Here is a 16,832-nt window from a genome sequence, read left to right on the forward strand (position 1 = left end):
GTGTTATTATTAAGTTTTAGGGGGTATTTTGGTTTGTTTATTTCAGGCCTTTCAATAAAACAAAAAAGGTTTTGTAAGATGTGGCATAGGCTTAAATGGATATGACCAGAAACAACTGCATAAAAGATCAACCTGCCAAACAGTGTATGCATGTAACACAAAAGCTGGAACTAACTAGACATTTAACAAAAAAGCTGTTATACATAAAAGGTGGGAACAATAACTTTTTAAGACAATGATGCTTTCTGTAATGTTTTTAAATGTCAATGATCTCATAGATATATAGATATATACAAAAAAGAAAGAGTAGTGAACTATATTAAAAAATGTAGAGTGCAAATAGCTAAGCTACAGGAGACACACTTGAAAAGAACTGAACATGTGAATTTGATAAAGAAAGGTTTTCAGAATGGTTAGTCAGCAGAATACCTGGGGCAAAGGAAACAAGTACTTAAAATAATTGCAAGATGCTCCAGTAGTGAGAGAAGATGATAAAAAAGATAATGGTAGATTTGTAGTACTAAGGTGCTATTGGCAAGGGAGGAGGATTACACTGGTATATATTTATATTCCAGTTAAAACTGCTATAATGGAGCTTAAGAAAATTCTGGTAGAAATAATCAGCTTTCAGCAAGGAGTATTACTTATAGGTGGGGACTGGAATTTGATTTGCAACAGTGAAGATGTGTCTGGGGGGTCGAGAAGGGAAAATATACCAAAGGACGGTAGATTTATGAAGAAATTTATGAAAATATTTGGCATGGAAGACGTGAATTCAGTACTAGGAATTCAGAGTGAATTTACATATTATTCCCCATGATATAAAAACTGGGCTAGGCTTGACAGAATTTACATTTCACAGGAACATGTGCATTTAATTGAAGGTCTTGATACACATCCAGTAACTATTTCAGATCATGAGCCAATAATAACTAAAATAAAAACACAGGATAATAAAATAAAAATGAGATACTGGCACTTCCCACTTATCTGTTGAAAAGAGAGGAATTTAAGGAATGGGTAGTGCAAATTAATCAGGCGCTATTAGAGAAGATAGAAATTTCTTCATAAAGTATAGCTAGGGAGAGGAATAAAATTAAAGTGGAGTTTAAAAATAGGGTGGAAATAAAAGAAAGGGAGATATAGTTAAGAAGGAACAATAATTATTTAGAGGGACTGACAAATGTTAATGCATTGCAAAATAGGGGGAATCCCATAGAGCAAGAAGATGAGCAACTGCAGAATTATAAACAGAAAATAAAGGATTACCTCAATAATATGCATAAGTTTAGAACAATTGCTGATAAGCAATTGCTTTTTGATAATAACTGTAGAGCACAAAAACTTTAGCTCAACTCAGGCAACAGAAAGTATAAACGGCTGTGCTCAGCTTAGGGAGCCTATAACAAGAAAGATAACAAGAGATCCTGTAGAAGTATTAAAACTATTATGGAAATTCTATGAAAGTCTGTATAAAGTAGAGAAATGCTGAAATCAAGAAATGGAACAAATGGAAATGTTTATGGAAGAATTAACTATGCTAAGATTAGAGGTAGATGAGGCTCAGTTGCTAACAGTTAGAACAGGAGGAGATGAGATAAAAATGGTGATGTATAACCAATCTACAGGAAAGTCCCCAGGAATAGATGGTATTCCTGTAGAAGTCTGGAAGCTAGGAGGGAAAAACTGATAAAGATATGAAAGGCTTTACCAGTATTTTAAGGGGAGAAGAAGTACCAACAACCTGGAAGAAAGCGGTGAAAGCTGTAATACTTAGAGAGGATGAAGATCCATCAGATCCAGTTTCATACAGGCCCATTTCAATACTAAACCACGATTATCAAGTGTTTATGTCTATAATGGCTAAAAGAATGACAGAAGTGATGCCAAAATTGATAAGATATGAATCAATGTGGTTTTGTGGGGGATGACAACATTAACAGAACACTGACTATCCAGACAGAAGCAGAATGTAAGAAAATATCATTGTTGTTGGTGGGTCTTGATGCAGAGAAAAGAATTTGGCAGAGTAAGCTGGGACTTTATGAGTAGGGCAATGGAAGCATTTGCATTCCCCTGATAAAATTATAAGGTTAATTAGGAGGATATATGAACAATCAGAGTTAAAAAATAAAGTAGGTAGGTTTCTCTCTCATAATTTCTGCTTGAGCAGAGGAACCAGGCAGGGTTATCCTGTTTCCCCTTTGTTATTTGCATTACATTTAGAACCATTGGCAAAGAAAATAATGGACTCAGAAATTCAAGGATATAATTGGTATGGTAGTCAAGAAAAGCTGGCTTCATTTGCAGATGATGTTATTTTATACCTGATAAATCAAGAAAAGGACATTACAATGCTGTGGGACATTGTGAGACAGTTTCACATCTTTTCAGGATACATAATTAATTACAAAGGCATAATTAATAACAAAGGTAATAGTGGTAAATTATGTACCTACACACAAACTGGTTCAGCAATATCCGTATTTATGGGGGCACGATAAAATAAAGTATTTAGGAGTATGGATTAAAAATTATCCTGGTGTACCAGCTAAAGATATGTGGGAAGTGACTAAAGAAAAGATAATACAAAAACTGAGAAACTGGAAGCTGTCTTACATGGATATGGATAGTAAGATACAAGCAGTTAAAATGTTTTTAGTCTCTTTAGTCTTATACACTGGTCAGGGATATTTGTATCAATCAGAGGAGAAGTTATGGACAGCAATTAATAAAGAGCTGAAGGATTTTATCTGGGAGAGAAGACGGCAAGAGTCAAGTGGGATAAGCTGATAGAACAAGGGAGATTGAGATTGCCTGATTTGAAGGGGTATTTCAGAGCTACACAGTTAAGGCTCCTATACATAGCACAAACAGAAACCTATAATTCATTGTGGAAAGGGGGGGCACAAGAAAGAAGGAGATACTTAGATTTTGGACGCAGACCTTTAAGGAGAATTACAATAATCATACAGAATATTATATTCATAAAGTAGCAGAAAGTATGCTAAGAACTAAGCCAACACGGGAGTGGAGAAAGGAGATTCTGCTGATAGGGATGAATGCAGCTAGTGATATAATAGACAAGAGGGGGGTTTGGATTTATTACAGAAAACTGGCAAAGGAACCAAGGTATTTGGAGCAAATAACTAGAGAGGTAAAGGTAACAGAATGGGAAGATGCCAAAAATGTATTTGGACTGCAGGTTAGAGATTGCCCTTCCTCTCAAGGACTGATATCAGAGTACAGCCAAACAGAAAGAAATAGGGGGTCCTAAATGAAAGAAAAGTGCTGGTAGAGGTTTTAGCAGAATATAGAACAGAAGCGGCTATTGAAAAAGGAATAATTAATATAGCATACAAAATACTTCATGGTAACTATAAAAATCAGTCACGGGAGGTTAGGAAGGATTGGGAAGAGAGAATGGATAAGAAATTCACAAAGAAACAATGGGAGATGTATGTTTGGCCCCCAAACATGCAACAAAATCTAAAATATTTAGTGTTTTGCCTGCAGATGTTTACACAGATATTTTTATACTCCAAGTAGACTCCAGAGAATTTTTACTCAGGTAGACCGCAAATGTTGGAGGTGTGATAGGGAAGAAAGTCATAATTGGAAACCTTTTCTGGGAGTGTAATGAGTTGGCAGACTTTAAAGATTCCCTGCAGACTATTCCATCAGAGATACTGGGTAAGCAAATTGGTGTAACTAGGGAAATGATTTTTCTGAGCTATGACACAGAATTGGAATTGCCTAGATATAGTAAGGCCTTGCTGAGTCTAATTATGGTGACTGCCAAAAAAGCAATTACTAGAAAATAGAAATCCAAGTCTAAACCAACTGTATAATAAGTAGTGAATATAGTTACACAGATAAAACAACTAGAATTGTGATCTTTAGAAAACCGTAAGAGCAAATCACACAGGAAGAAAATGGAAATTGTAGGAACAATACATACAGGGGAGAAATGAGGTAAAAAAAAACAGGATTTGAAAGAACTATGTAATGTTTGGCTGACAGTGATTTGGTAGATTAGAAGTGATATTTAATGTTTGTAACTAAAATTATGTCAGTATGGTATGTGGTGTAAAATACTTGCAACTAAGACTGTCAATATGGTTTGTTTTCATTTATAAAAATGTATGACTGCCTATGTCATAAGTGATAATTTAATAAAGATGCTTCTTGTTAAAAAAAAAAAGTCCAGCGATTCCATTGCCTATTTTATAGGTGTCATTTCTATGTATTGCTGTGGAAACTGTGGGGACACTATTAAAATCTAGCAATAGGTATCAGTACACACTAGTAGTAATGGGTTATGCTAAACATTTTTTTAAGGTTAAGGAAGTAATAACATCAATATGGCATACACAGACTGTTGGGGTTAACAAAGAGGTTAAATAAAGCAGTAAAACCTATATTAAGAAAAGTGGTTGAAACAGATGGTATGAACTGTTTGCTCTCTGCAATATGAGAAGTGCTTCAGTATTCTTCTGGATTTACCCCATTTGAATATTTGTACAGTATACATCTCACAAGTTTGCTCAATATTGCTAAGGAGAAGTGGGAGAAGAGCAGACACCATTTAAAATCATAATAAAATATTGCTAGTATATTGGATAGACTAAAGGTGGTTATGCCCATATTTAAAGAACATGCCAGAGAATCTCTACCTGAAGTACAATTAGAGGAACTGATGTCAATTTTACAAAAGAAAAAAATATGATATATTTTTTTAGAAATAACGGACTGTTCTCAGAAATGCCTGGCGAACTAAACTAGTAGAAATTAACAGAAACAATGCTTGGAGTGAAGGTTAAACTGAGACCTTACAGAGTACCATAGTTACAGAAAGATTTAGTAAAAGAAGTTCAAAAGACACTCAGAACTAGCAGTAACAGAAGAGTCACTAAGTGGATCAGCTCGGTAGTGTTAGTTCCTAAACCTGATGGAAATGGCAGATTCTGTAACATCTTTAAGAAAGCGAAAAGCTTTTCAAAGTCTAATAGGTATCTGATGCCCAGAACTGACCAGATGAGACAGATCCTAGGAAAGTCAAAATACTTAACATTGTACTTGTCAAAGGGGTATTAGCAGAAACTACTTTCATCCTCTGCTAGAGGAAAACAGCTTTTGTTCAACCATTTGGCCTACATGAAGCTCCAGCCACCTTTCAGAGACTGATGAATAAAGTACAGAAGCGCCACTCACAGTACGCTGATACATACTTAAATGATATGATTACCCATTCAGAGGACTGTGAACTATGAACCTATGAACTTGGGATATCTTATAGGGAGAGGGTTGGCAAGACAACAACTTGATATAATAAAAGGTGATAAAAACTGGCCTGTAGCCTGTACTAAAAGGCAGGTGAAGGGTTTTCTTGTAACAGCTGGATGCTACAGAAAATGTATGCCTAACTTTGCAACTACTGCCTATGCTTTGACAGATATCACAACGGAAAAGCCCCTTATCAAAGTACAATAGTCTATTGATGCTGAGACAATTTAATATGATAAAAAGAGTATTATTTTCTTAACCATTATTAATAACTCCTGATTTTACTAAGGAATTTGTTCTGTTTACAAGTGAATCAGAAGTGGGATTGGGAGCTATATTACACCAAGATATTTAAGGTGAGTAACACCCTATGAACTACAAAAGTTCTAATTTGAGCTATGCTTAGAAGAAATTGGAAGGAATTTAATGGAGTTACCCAGAATTATGCAGAGTTAGGATGTTCCTGATGGTGGACAGTCTTGCTGCCTGGGGGGTTCAGGGGTGAGCCAAACTAATATAAAAACAGTAACTACCCACACCCTAAGGTAAAGTAGCAGTTGGTGTCCATCCATCTACAGTGCTTATCTGCCTCTACACAAATAAAGATCTTCTAAACAGATCAACAGTCTGCTGAGATTTTCTTATGCTAATATAATGAATTCCTTTGCAACAGCAAGCAAGACCTGAAGACTCATACCAATAGTCCAATGGTCATCCCACTTCTGTATAGTTTAGACCACAGATAGGTGGACACAAACTGCTACTTACCTTAAGTTTGGGTAGTTACTTTTTTTTTTTTTTTTAAGAAATGCTAAGCCACTGAAAGGGAATGCTTGGCTGTGAAGTAGGTCTTCTCTATCTCTCTCTCTCTGGCATACTGTTTTTAGGTAGAAGCTTCAACCTGGTGACCTATCACACCATGTTACAGTGGCATACTAAAACAGGATGGCAACACAAAATTATTCCATTTGCACTATCCTTCCTTCATGTTCCAATACACTGATCTATACACTAGACTAGTTGGCAAGAATGCTGATCATAGGTGGTCTAGATTACAACCCAGTGAAGCTAGTCCAGTGCTGCTGTTTTATGCTTGGGTAATAGTCGGGACATCTTCTGATTGCAAAAATTAATTGTATATCTTTTAATATGCCTTGCATCTGTAAAATTCTCATAACAATCTAGTTGGAATTAAATGTATAAATGACATAACTGACCAGGATTATTTCTCTACAAAAGTCTGTAGCCTAAAACAGCCAAATCAGGAAACTGGTTCCACGGTCAACGATTCATCATGGGACACAGCAGGGGTTCTGGCTGAATAGTTGTGGTTTCCTAAAGCTGGATGGTCCGGTTGAGGCCAGTTGTAGATACAGTCTCAAATAAGTTCAGATGAAGGCTTTTGTTGTGGAATTGGGAGGAAGGCCTAAGGTCTGCAGATTGTGACCTTCATTTCTGCAGCCTGTGGCTGCATGGTCTGTGTGACCTGAGCCTGTTTGATGGAGTTACCTCTGTGGTCTGTTAACCTTATATCTATATACTGCAAATAGTGTAGCTGATGTTGTCATCTTCATTCATTCATTAACTTTTGGGTCTCAGTTCTGACCCTCGGAGCCAACTCTGCCATTTTACTAGCTTGAGATTCGAAGCTCGAGCTCTTCTGCCCTACCCATAATGCCTCTTTCCCCAAAGTACCTCAGATCTTGTTTGCCACTCGTCGAACAAGCAGGGAGGTCTTGGTGCTCTTGAGCTCCTCCTTTGAGTGTGTTTTTTGCAGTGAGTTTAATGTAAAAAATGTTCTTTCTTGCCTGTTACCTCTCTCCCTACCTTCTTTAGCTTTTCTGTAGCAGAATTGTAACTAAGTCTGGTTTTCTGTCTGCCATAGCCCTTTTCCCTCCTTTCCTTCTCTTGCCTTTTCTTTGAAAAAAAAAAAAAAGCCTTTTTCATTATGTCCAAATCTAAATCGGACAGGGCTGTTAAGCCCTTAGGGTTCAAGACGTGCACTTCCTCTAGACACAAGATTCCCTTGTCTGATGCCCACAGGGTGTGTATCTATTGCTTGGGGCCTTCTCATTTAAACAGTGGTTGTTCGGTCTGTGTGGGTTTCCACCCATGAGCTTTGGTGATCACCAAAACAAGTTAATTATCAAGGGGTTACTGGCTTCCTCCTCCCCTTCTACTGTTCCTTCTTCAGGGACTCAACCCCCCTCTAGAAAGCGCAAAGAGGCCCAGTAAACAGGAAAACATTCTCCCAACCAGTCTCCTTCTCAGCCAGAGCCTGTTAAAATGGTGACAAAACTGTGGTAAACGAATGCTTCAGAGCCTTCTCCTTTGGTTCTGTCACCTTTCTGCCCAAGACCTTGATTCCTAGTTTGGGGCCAAGCATTTCAGCTCAGAGATTTCTGCTCTGGGAGACTTCTCCAAAAAGGACCTCAAGACCTGCTTCCACATCCTCCTCCATCAGGTCTTCTCGGAGCCTATCTGATAAGGATGTTGGCAGATTGATGAGGCAGTTTCTAGAAGCACAGATTCAGATGGGGATTTTGCCTGATCTGTCCCCCTCTGGATCTTTGAGACTTTCCCCATTCTGTCCAATGGCTCCTTCTCTGATTTGACCCTCAGTTTTGGAGTTGTTGGTCCCGTTAGTCCCGTGAACAGAGGTGTTGGAGCTGATTGTGATCACATCTTCACCTCCAACTCTCTCTCTGATGTGGTAGGCCCCAACTGTGTTGGTTCTGAGTGTGTCTTGGAGTCATAGCCTTGATGTCGATTCCAGGGGGATGATTTAAACTCCAAAGTTTTTGCAGCTTCGTCATTCAACAGTTGGCTCTGACTCCCCCTTCAGAATGAGAGACTCAGAGGCTCTGAGGGATGTCCACTCAGGTAGCCTTGGCCCTGGGAGGACTGCCCTTGGGCATTTGGAGTCCTTCTGCCTTCAAAGTGGTGGAGAGGGTTCTCTCCCACTCTGGGAGACCCTTGGTTCTCACCCCCACGGAACCTCTCCCTGTCCCCACTGTATCTATCTCTGAGGCCTCTCTTCTACCACATTGGCAGCCAGTCCCCAGAAGCCTCCAGACTGTCCCATCTGTGGGCCCCCAGAGATCTTCCAACACCTCCCTGAAGCATCCCACTGAGGAGGTTCCTCGGAAGAGACTGTGCAAGAAAAGGCACATTGATTCCTCAGAGGAATATGTCATCACTTATACTGATTTCAAGGAAGGGAGGGGGTCCCCAAGATCTCCACTGGATGATGTCTCCTTTGGAGACATCTTAGAGATCCTCTGCCAAAGAGTTGCATGGTCCTCCCAAAACTCCTCCCCTGAGGAAACAGTGCTGCTGGAAGCTTTCGGGTTTGACGCATCTACATCCTGGGTGTCTCCCCTGCAGACCCACTCATTGAGTTGGTGTCTTCTAGGGCATGAAAGGAACTGGACACAGTACAGCCCATCTCCAAGCATGCAGACAAAATCTTGAGTGCTTCCAGGATGAACCATTTTGGATGAAGGGCATTCTAGTTGATGCCATGGTTGTTGCAGCAGTCACAAAAAAGGAGCTGGGCCAAGAGAGACCCTATATCCAGCCCCCTAACAGGGAGTGTAGGGCTTTGTACAGATTTCGTAAAAGAGTTTATGCCTTGGCCACTTTCACCTTGAGAGTGCTAAACTAGCTTTCCCACTTTTCAAGACTACAGAGGGACCTGGTCAAGAAATCTCTAGCTGCACCATGAGGTCCATGTCTGCAGAGGATCAGAAGGTTTTCTCCTCCAGAATGGCTACCCTGCAGTCCCTGTCTAATGCATCCATGAGGCTGATACTCCATGCAGCAGAGGGTACCTCATGGGCGGCCGGTTCCGGCATTGCCATAAGGCGTCATGCCTGGATCTGGCTGTGTTGACTTTGCGGAACCTTTCATGGTGTCCTTCATCAATGCGCCTTTTGATGGATCAAACTTGTTTGGGCTCACTGTTCGAGATGCACTCTCCTGCAGTGAGAAAGATGGGAAAACCTTATCTGCCCTCGGGATTCCATTTTTCTACCCCACAAAGGTCCTTCTCCAGGAACCAGTGTGGGAGTAAAAAAAATGTGGTTCAAGAAATCGCAGGGTCCTTTTTAGGATTCTGAGGGAGAATATTCCCCCAGAGGAAGACAGGGAAATAGCCAAAATGCTAGATGCCATCGATGCAGGTGAGGGGGTCCACAGAACCAAGGGTCTCGAGAGTCCTTCTCAGACAAACCCCTCCAGTGCCCCTGAACAGTTGCCTGACTGCCTTCCTCTGGAGGCAGTCTGGGGACATTTTTCCTTGCACCCTGAAGCCTGGGAAGCCATTACAAAATATCGATGGGTGCTAAGGATCATATCCAGAGGATACTGGATTCCTTTTTTAGAGACACCAAGACAAAATTCTCTCCTCCGCGATGTTCCATCCAATCAGAGGGAGGATACAGCCTTAGAAATCACAAAATATCTGCAAAAAAAAAAAAAGAGTCATCCAGGCGGTCCCCACAATCAAGTCAGATTGGGTGCTTACTTGAGGTTCTTTTTGGTGCCCAAAAAGACAGGGGACTTGAGGCCAATTCTGGACCGGACATCACTAAACAAACTGGTAAAGAACACAAAGTTCAAGATGGTCATTGGTCACTGTTCAGATCATCCTACCTCTACTCAGGATGAATGACTGGATGTGCTCAATAGACCTGAAGGATGCATACTACCACATCAAGATGGACAGGAGCTCCAGAAGGTATTTTCATTTCAGGCTGAGAGCCAGTCATTTTCAGTTCAGATCACTCATGTCTGGTCTCACCACAGCCCCCAGAGTATTCACCAAATGCTTGGCAGTGGTTGCAGCTCATCTCAGCATGCAGGGATTCCAAGTGTTTCCCTATCTGGACAACTGGCTCTTGACCACTCCAACCAGGCACCATCTGAATCAGGCTAGGGATTATCTGTTGCAGCTGCCTCCATGTCTTGGCATAACTGTCAACTTAGAGAAATCCTATCTGGAGCCAGTTCAGGTCACTCATTTCACAGGGGCACATCTGGACATGACAGTCTCTTGGGCTGGTCTCACAGTGGATTGAATGTTGAGCCTATGCTTTCACATCAGACAAATCCTGGCCATTCCAAATCCTCCAGCGAGTTTGATTCTCAGAGCTCTTGGTTCTACGGTGGCCATGATTTCCCTGTTGCCCACAGCATGCCTTCACATGAGAATCTTATAATGGATGTTAGAGGTTCAATGGTCTTTACACACAGAAATCCTCTAAGCCTTCCCATCAGACTTTCATGTGTATGCAAAGAATCTCTGCTGTGGTGTCTTCACTCTGCAGAAAATACTCAAGGGTGATCCTTCGTTCTTCCCACTCCAAACACCTCACTGACCACGGATGCCTCCCAGATGGGGTAGGGGAGCATTTTCTGGGTCGGATGGTTCAAAGCATATGTATGCCCCAGGAGACCAACTTGCATATCAATACTCTAGAGATGAGGGCAGTTCTTTGGGTATTGCAAGAGCTACACAGCTTTCTTCTTGTAGGGACTATTGCAGTACAGATGGACAATATGTCAGTGGTCTGGTATCAACAAATAAGGAGTCAGGTCTTATGCCCTGTGTCGAGAAGTTATGAGAGTGTGGCAATGGAAGATCTCTACCAACCACTTTCTAGTGGCAATGCACATTCTGGGAGAGTCCAACATCCTAATGGACAGGCTCAGCCAGCCCTTACTGCTGCCTCATGAGTGGTCTCTGAACCAATCCACAGCAAACAATCTTCCAAAGGTAGGGTCAACCCTGCTGCAACCTTTTTGCATCCCCTCTCAACAACAAATGCAGCAGGTACTTTGCCTTGATTCTTCCGATGCTGTAAGTCCATGCTTGGCCTCCCGGTCTACTCTGTGTGTGTTTACCCCATTACCCCTAATTACCAAGTTGTTGCAGAAGTCATTCAGGTTGAAGAGGTAGGTAACCCTCATTAATCCCTTTTGGCCTCGACAAGTCTGGCTCACCTATCTTTGGTCTCATCTGATTTGCCCTCCAGTGACACTACAGCCAGCTCCGGATCTTTTATCTCACCCCTTGGAGCACCCTCACCCGGACCTTCAAGGCCTGAAACTAACCGCATGGTTTCTCCAATTCTGATGATGACCAGACACCCCAGGCTTTCATCCCTTTTCCAGAAGATCTTGATTTCTTCCCATAAAACCTCCACCGGGAACACTTATAGGAGTAAGTGTAAAAGGTTGTCCATATGGGCACAACAGAAACAAATAGATCCTTTTACAGCCCCCATCTCAGTGGTGTTGGATTTTTTTGGCTTCCCTTTTTAATGATGGGGCTAGTTTTTCCACCGTCAAAGTTCAGTTGACTGTGATTTCCAATTTTCATTTGGGAGAAGACTCTTCGTTAGTTTCATTGAAACTTGGTAAAGCTTTTCTTAGGGGTACCTTTCTACTTCACCCTCCCCTTAAAGATCCTACTTCCTCTCGAGACTTGACCATTATGTTGCAAGCCCTGATTCGTTCCCCTTTTGAACCAGTGGCCACAGTAGATTTAAAGTTTCTCTCATGGAACATGTTTTTTTCTGGTGGCCATTACTTCAGCAGAAAGAATCTCTGAGTTGCAGGTCCTTTCCTCCAAGTTTCCATATTTAATATTTCACAAAGATAGAGTAACCTTACGCACCAACCCTTCCTTCTTGCCTAAAATTGCTACAGAAGCCAATATCAAGCAATCCATTAACCTTCCTGTTTTCTTCCCTAACTATCAAATATGGGGGAATACACTATCCATTTACTTGATTTGCATAGACAATTACGTTTTTACTTAGAAAGAGCTAAGACTTTCAGGGCATTGGAATAATTGTTTATATCTTTTTCAAACACTGAAAGAGGAAAGCAATTACCAAGACCTCTTTGGCGAGATGGTTAAAAGACTGCATTGCCTTTGTTTATTCTTCTAAGAACATCCCTGTACGCGGTCAGATTAAAGCTAACTCTACAAGGTATATGGCAACTTCTCAAGCCTTTTGGTCAAGGGTATCTATTGATGACATCCGTGCAGGTGCTACATGGTTGAATCCTCATACATTCATTGCTCATTATAAACTGGACAACATTTCCAGGAACAGGAGAGTCTTTGGCTCTACTGTGCTATGGAATATCCTTCCAGGAGGGCAACCTGGGTTTCTGTTGCTGGGGACTCTGTCCCACAAGTTAATGAAGATGACAACCGTCAGATAAAGAAGTTAATGTTCTTACCATAATGTTCCATCTGTGTTGTTCATCTTCATTCTCCATTAACCCCCCCCCCCATTCCTCCAGTCCAAGATTTCGAGTTAGCTGATGAATATGTTCATGGAATCACAGTTCCTGTTTGAGCTCCTGTTCTATCCATTCCTTATGATAGATAATTGTTTTTTAGCAAGCAGTGGATAAATAATGGCAGCAAGCTTGATCTGAGGTACTTTGACGAAAGAAGCATTATGGGTAGGGAGGAGGAGCTCGAGCTTTGAATCTCAAACTAATAAAACAGCCAAGTTAGTTTCGAGGGTCAGAACCAAGAAGCAAGAACCACAGGTTAATGAAGACAGACAACGCAGATGGAACGTTATGGTAAGAACATAACTTCTTTATATATCTTGTGGAGTTGGGTATGGAAAGCCAAGTGTGCTATAGTTTTCTTTCATTTTCACTTATTTCTTCAATTAATTATTTATTTATTTTTGTATGTCTGTCTCTAGAGAGTTATTGAGATTGACAAAGGGACCTTATATACAGTGGATATAAAAAGTGTACATACCCCTGTTAAAATGTCAAGTTTTTGTGATCTAAAAAATGAGACCACAATATATCATTTCAAAACTTTTCCCACTTTTAATGTGACCTATAACCTGTACAATTCAATTGAAAAACAAATAAATCTGTTTGGGGAAATAATTCCAAAATGAGCCAAGTAGCATAAAATATGAACAGCTTTATTACACAGATTGAGCACTTTTGTATCCAAATACAGGAAACTTCATCAGAATCTAAATTACACCACATATTGCCTGGTTTAAATAACCCCACCCCACATTACACTGGATAACTTAGAAGACCATCTGAGAAATAAAAATATATTGGTTTCTTAATTAAAAATATGTAAGAAGAAATTATTTGAACCAACTGATTAAGACATTCTATATACTTCACACATATAACTGTTTATCACTGTTCGTGTAATACAAACAGCTAATATTTCCCATAAATAACAGTACTCAAAAAGCCCCTCAACCCCAGTTAAATCATAAAATATTCTAAATTTTAAAGCAGAGGCCAGGGAAACTTGGTCGTTCAGTCCTAGATATGTACATTCATCTAAACGTAATTGCCATACCAGTTCCCTAAATTCTAATTTTTGTTTCCCACTCACCACCCCTGTCCTGAATTTTTACCTTTTTCACAACCCAGGATTTAAAGTCAGCCTTACTACATTTTAATACATGTCGATATAAAGCACTGGTATCCTTTTTTTGTGTTATATCGTACATGTGTTCGTAAATTCTTTGCTTGAGTGTCGTTCCATCTTACCAACATAATACACCCAACAGGAAGTGCAGTAAGCTATGTATACCACCCCCTTAGTTAAACAATTATAATGTTCACCTGTCCGAAGTCTCTGTTGTACAGCTGGTAATCTACAGTTCACTAGTTTGGGCTATAAAAGGACACTGGGGAAATCTACCACATTTGAAAGTCCCCCCATTTCCTACATCCTCGTGGAATTTTCTAGATAACTCTTTCAAAAATATCCTTTAGGCTTAAATTCCTTTTGAAACTAAATTGCACCTACTACATGCTCATAGGCAAGTATGTTTTTACTTACACAGAACAAAGTCCTTTTGTAAGTCTGATCAACTTTGTTTCCTACTCTAAGCCCTTTTAGGGAAACCTGTATCGAAGGTCACATTGCTCATTGGATATCTCAATGTATACTCTTGATGTATTCAACCAAAGGATTATCGCCACCAGGTCAAGTTAAGGTGCATTCTACTAGGTCTGTGGCTACTTCATCTTCCTTTCGGACCAGAGTTTATTTGGATGACATTTGTTCTGCAGTTACCTGGGCATCTTCACATACTTTCATTTCCCATTACAAGTTGGATCTTCTCTCCAGAAGCAGGGCATCCTTTGGCTCCACCATACTGCAGAATACCCTTCCATGAGGGTCTCCCAGGTTTTTAGTACCTGGGGACTCTGGTCCCACAGTTTGAAGACCAAATGAAAACAACTTCAGATAAAGAAGTTATGTACTCACCATAATGTTCCAACTGAGTTGTTACTTTTCATTTGTCTTCAACCATTCCTCCCTCCTTCCCCCTGCCTTACGTGGGCTGTGTGGTTGTCTGGCTGGTAAAGATATGGCCTTTTCTTTGGTATAACTGGTTATTTCTTATGATTCTCTCTGGGTAATTTTGTCAAGGGGTACAGAATTGAGTCAGGTTGGGATGCTATGGTATGCAGCGAACTCGACCCGAGGGGAGGAAGGAGACATGGGCATTATGGATAGGGGAGGAGCTTGGAGCTCGGATCCGATACTGGAAAAATGCAGATGAGTCAGATCCTTCCCAGATCAGTGTGGCTGAAGACAAATGAAAAGCAACAACTCAGATGGTGAGTACATAACTTCTTTTTTTTCTGTATCTGTGTGAATCTGTTCATCTGTGTTATTTTTAATATTTCCTGTGATTGAAACTCTGGGTTTACTGTAATTAGATATGTAGTATTTTCATGTTATTTTCTTATTTATTATTAAATATTTTTAAACTTGTCATTGTGGCTGGCCTTTTAGAGAATATTTTAATCTCTGAGAGTACTTGTATGTATTTGGTGACAGCTCTGGTTGCTCCTGAAAGCCTTGCTGTTGGTCAAACTGCCATTTGTATTAATATTAATTTCACTCAGTATAATTGGGTACCCTTGCAAGAGCCTTAAGTAGCTGGCTTTGGAGTGTCTGGTGGCAGTGTAACTACCTTATAGCTTGGGTGGAAGGGGTTATAACTAATAAATCTGTGCCAGCCTTTCCCAGGGGTGTGTGTGTGTGTGTGTGTGTCAAAATCAAATCTCAAAGAGTACGAGTGTCAGCTGCTTGCAGGAGGGATACAAACCACTGGTTTTACAGAGACAGTGCTTGGGGATTTGGCTTGGATAATCAGCTGAGAGCTCAGCTTTATAGCTGGAGTCTTATGTGGGACTTAGAGGGAGACAGACAGAAATCTCTAGACCCAGGATTGAGTTTGTTTCCTGTGTGCTCTTAAAAAAATTGTGCTTGATACAGAGTGCTGCATCTGGAAATACTGGATGTATTCATTTTTGTTCCAACTGAACATCCCCAGTATTAGTGGTGAGGATTCAGGGCTCCTTGATTAGTGGTCCAGAGTGGGGATGTCACAGAAGCATAAGACCAGGTTGATCCATCCAGTCCTACTGGCTAGGTAAGAACCTCATACTAATGATTCCCATATCACTAAGAACTACTCTGTCTGCTCTATAAATGCTTGATTTTAGACCTAGCCTCCTTCAGGACATTAGTCAATGCATGCATTATCCAGATTATAACAAAATGCATCCTGTTTTCAAGGTGTACCTTTTTCTTCTTCTTGTACATATATCCTTTCTAAAACATGCTATCCTTGACAACTTAGAAAATTCTGAGTATCTCATTGATATTGGTTATCACATTTCCTTTTTCTCCTGGTGTGTGTGTGTGTATATGTATATATGTGTGTGTGTGTGTGTGTATATGTGTGTGTATATGTGTGTGTGTGTGTGTGTGTGTGTGTGTGTGTGTGTGTGTCTGTATTTGAGTTTATGTCTATCACTGAAATCCACTCTGTCCAAAGTCTGTTTTTATCAAATGCAAACATTTGAAAAACAGACCAATTGAATGGAGTGGAAAAGTACAGTTGTGTACACTTACCATAAATGTAGATGTTCGAGTGTATTCACTGTTGCAGTCATTACATTTGGGTAATCTGCTGGCAGGTTGCCCTCAGTCAGCCTGAATAAAAGTCTTGGGTCCTGCGTCGGTTGCTGTCACCATTTCCATGACTTAAGGTCGTCAGGGGGTATAAAACATGCAGCAGACGCCATTTTATTCAGTTTTTCTTACCTCAGATGTCAGGTGCCCCCCAAATGGGGAGCAAAAATATATAAACAGTAAATATATATAAATGCACTTTTAGAAACAAACTTTACCTTCATCTAAAAGCAAATACACCACAAAGGCTTTTGTGTATAATGAAGGAAAGAAAAGGTATAGAAAGGGGGATGGTGGGTGGGTAACCCGGACTGCAACAGTGAAAACATCTACATTTATGGTAAGTGTACACAACTGTACTATGTTCTTCGTGTTTCACTGTTGCAGTCATTACATTTGGGTAGAATCCCAAAGCTGAGGATGGGAGGATGGAACTAAACAGCATTAGGAGCGGCTATAAGGCCCTGCAGAACTGCAGTGGCAAAGCCTGCCGTGGATTTGAAGAAGAGAGGCAAATGATAATGCTTTG

The sequence above is a fragment of the Protopterus annectens genome, chromosome 6.part1 (genome assembly GCF_019279795.1).
Source record: "Protopterus annectens isolate FY-2018-M chromosome 6.part1, PAN1.0, whole genome shotgun sequence".
Classification (NCBI taxonomy): Eukaryota; Metazoa; Chordata; order Ceratodontiformes; family Protopteridae; genus Protopterus; species Protopterus annectens.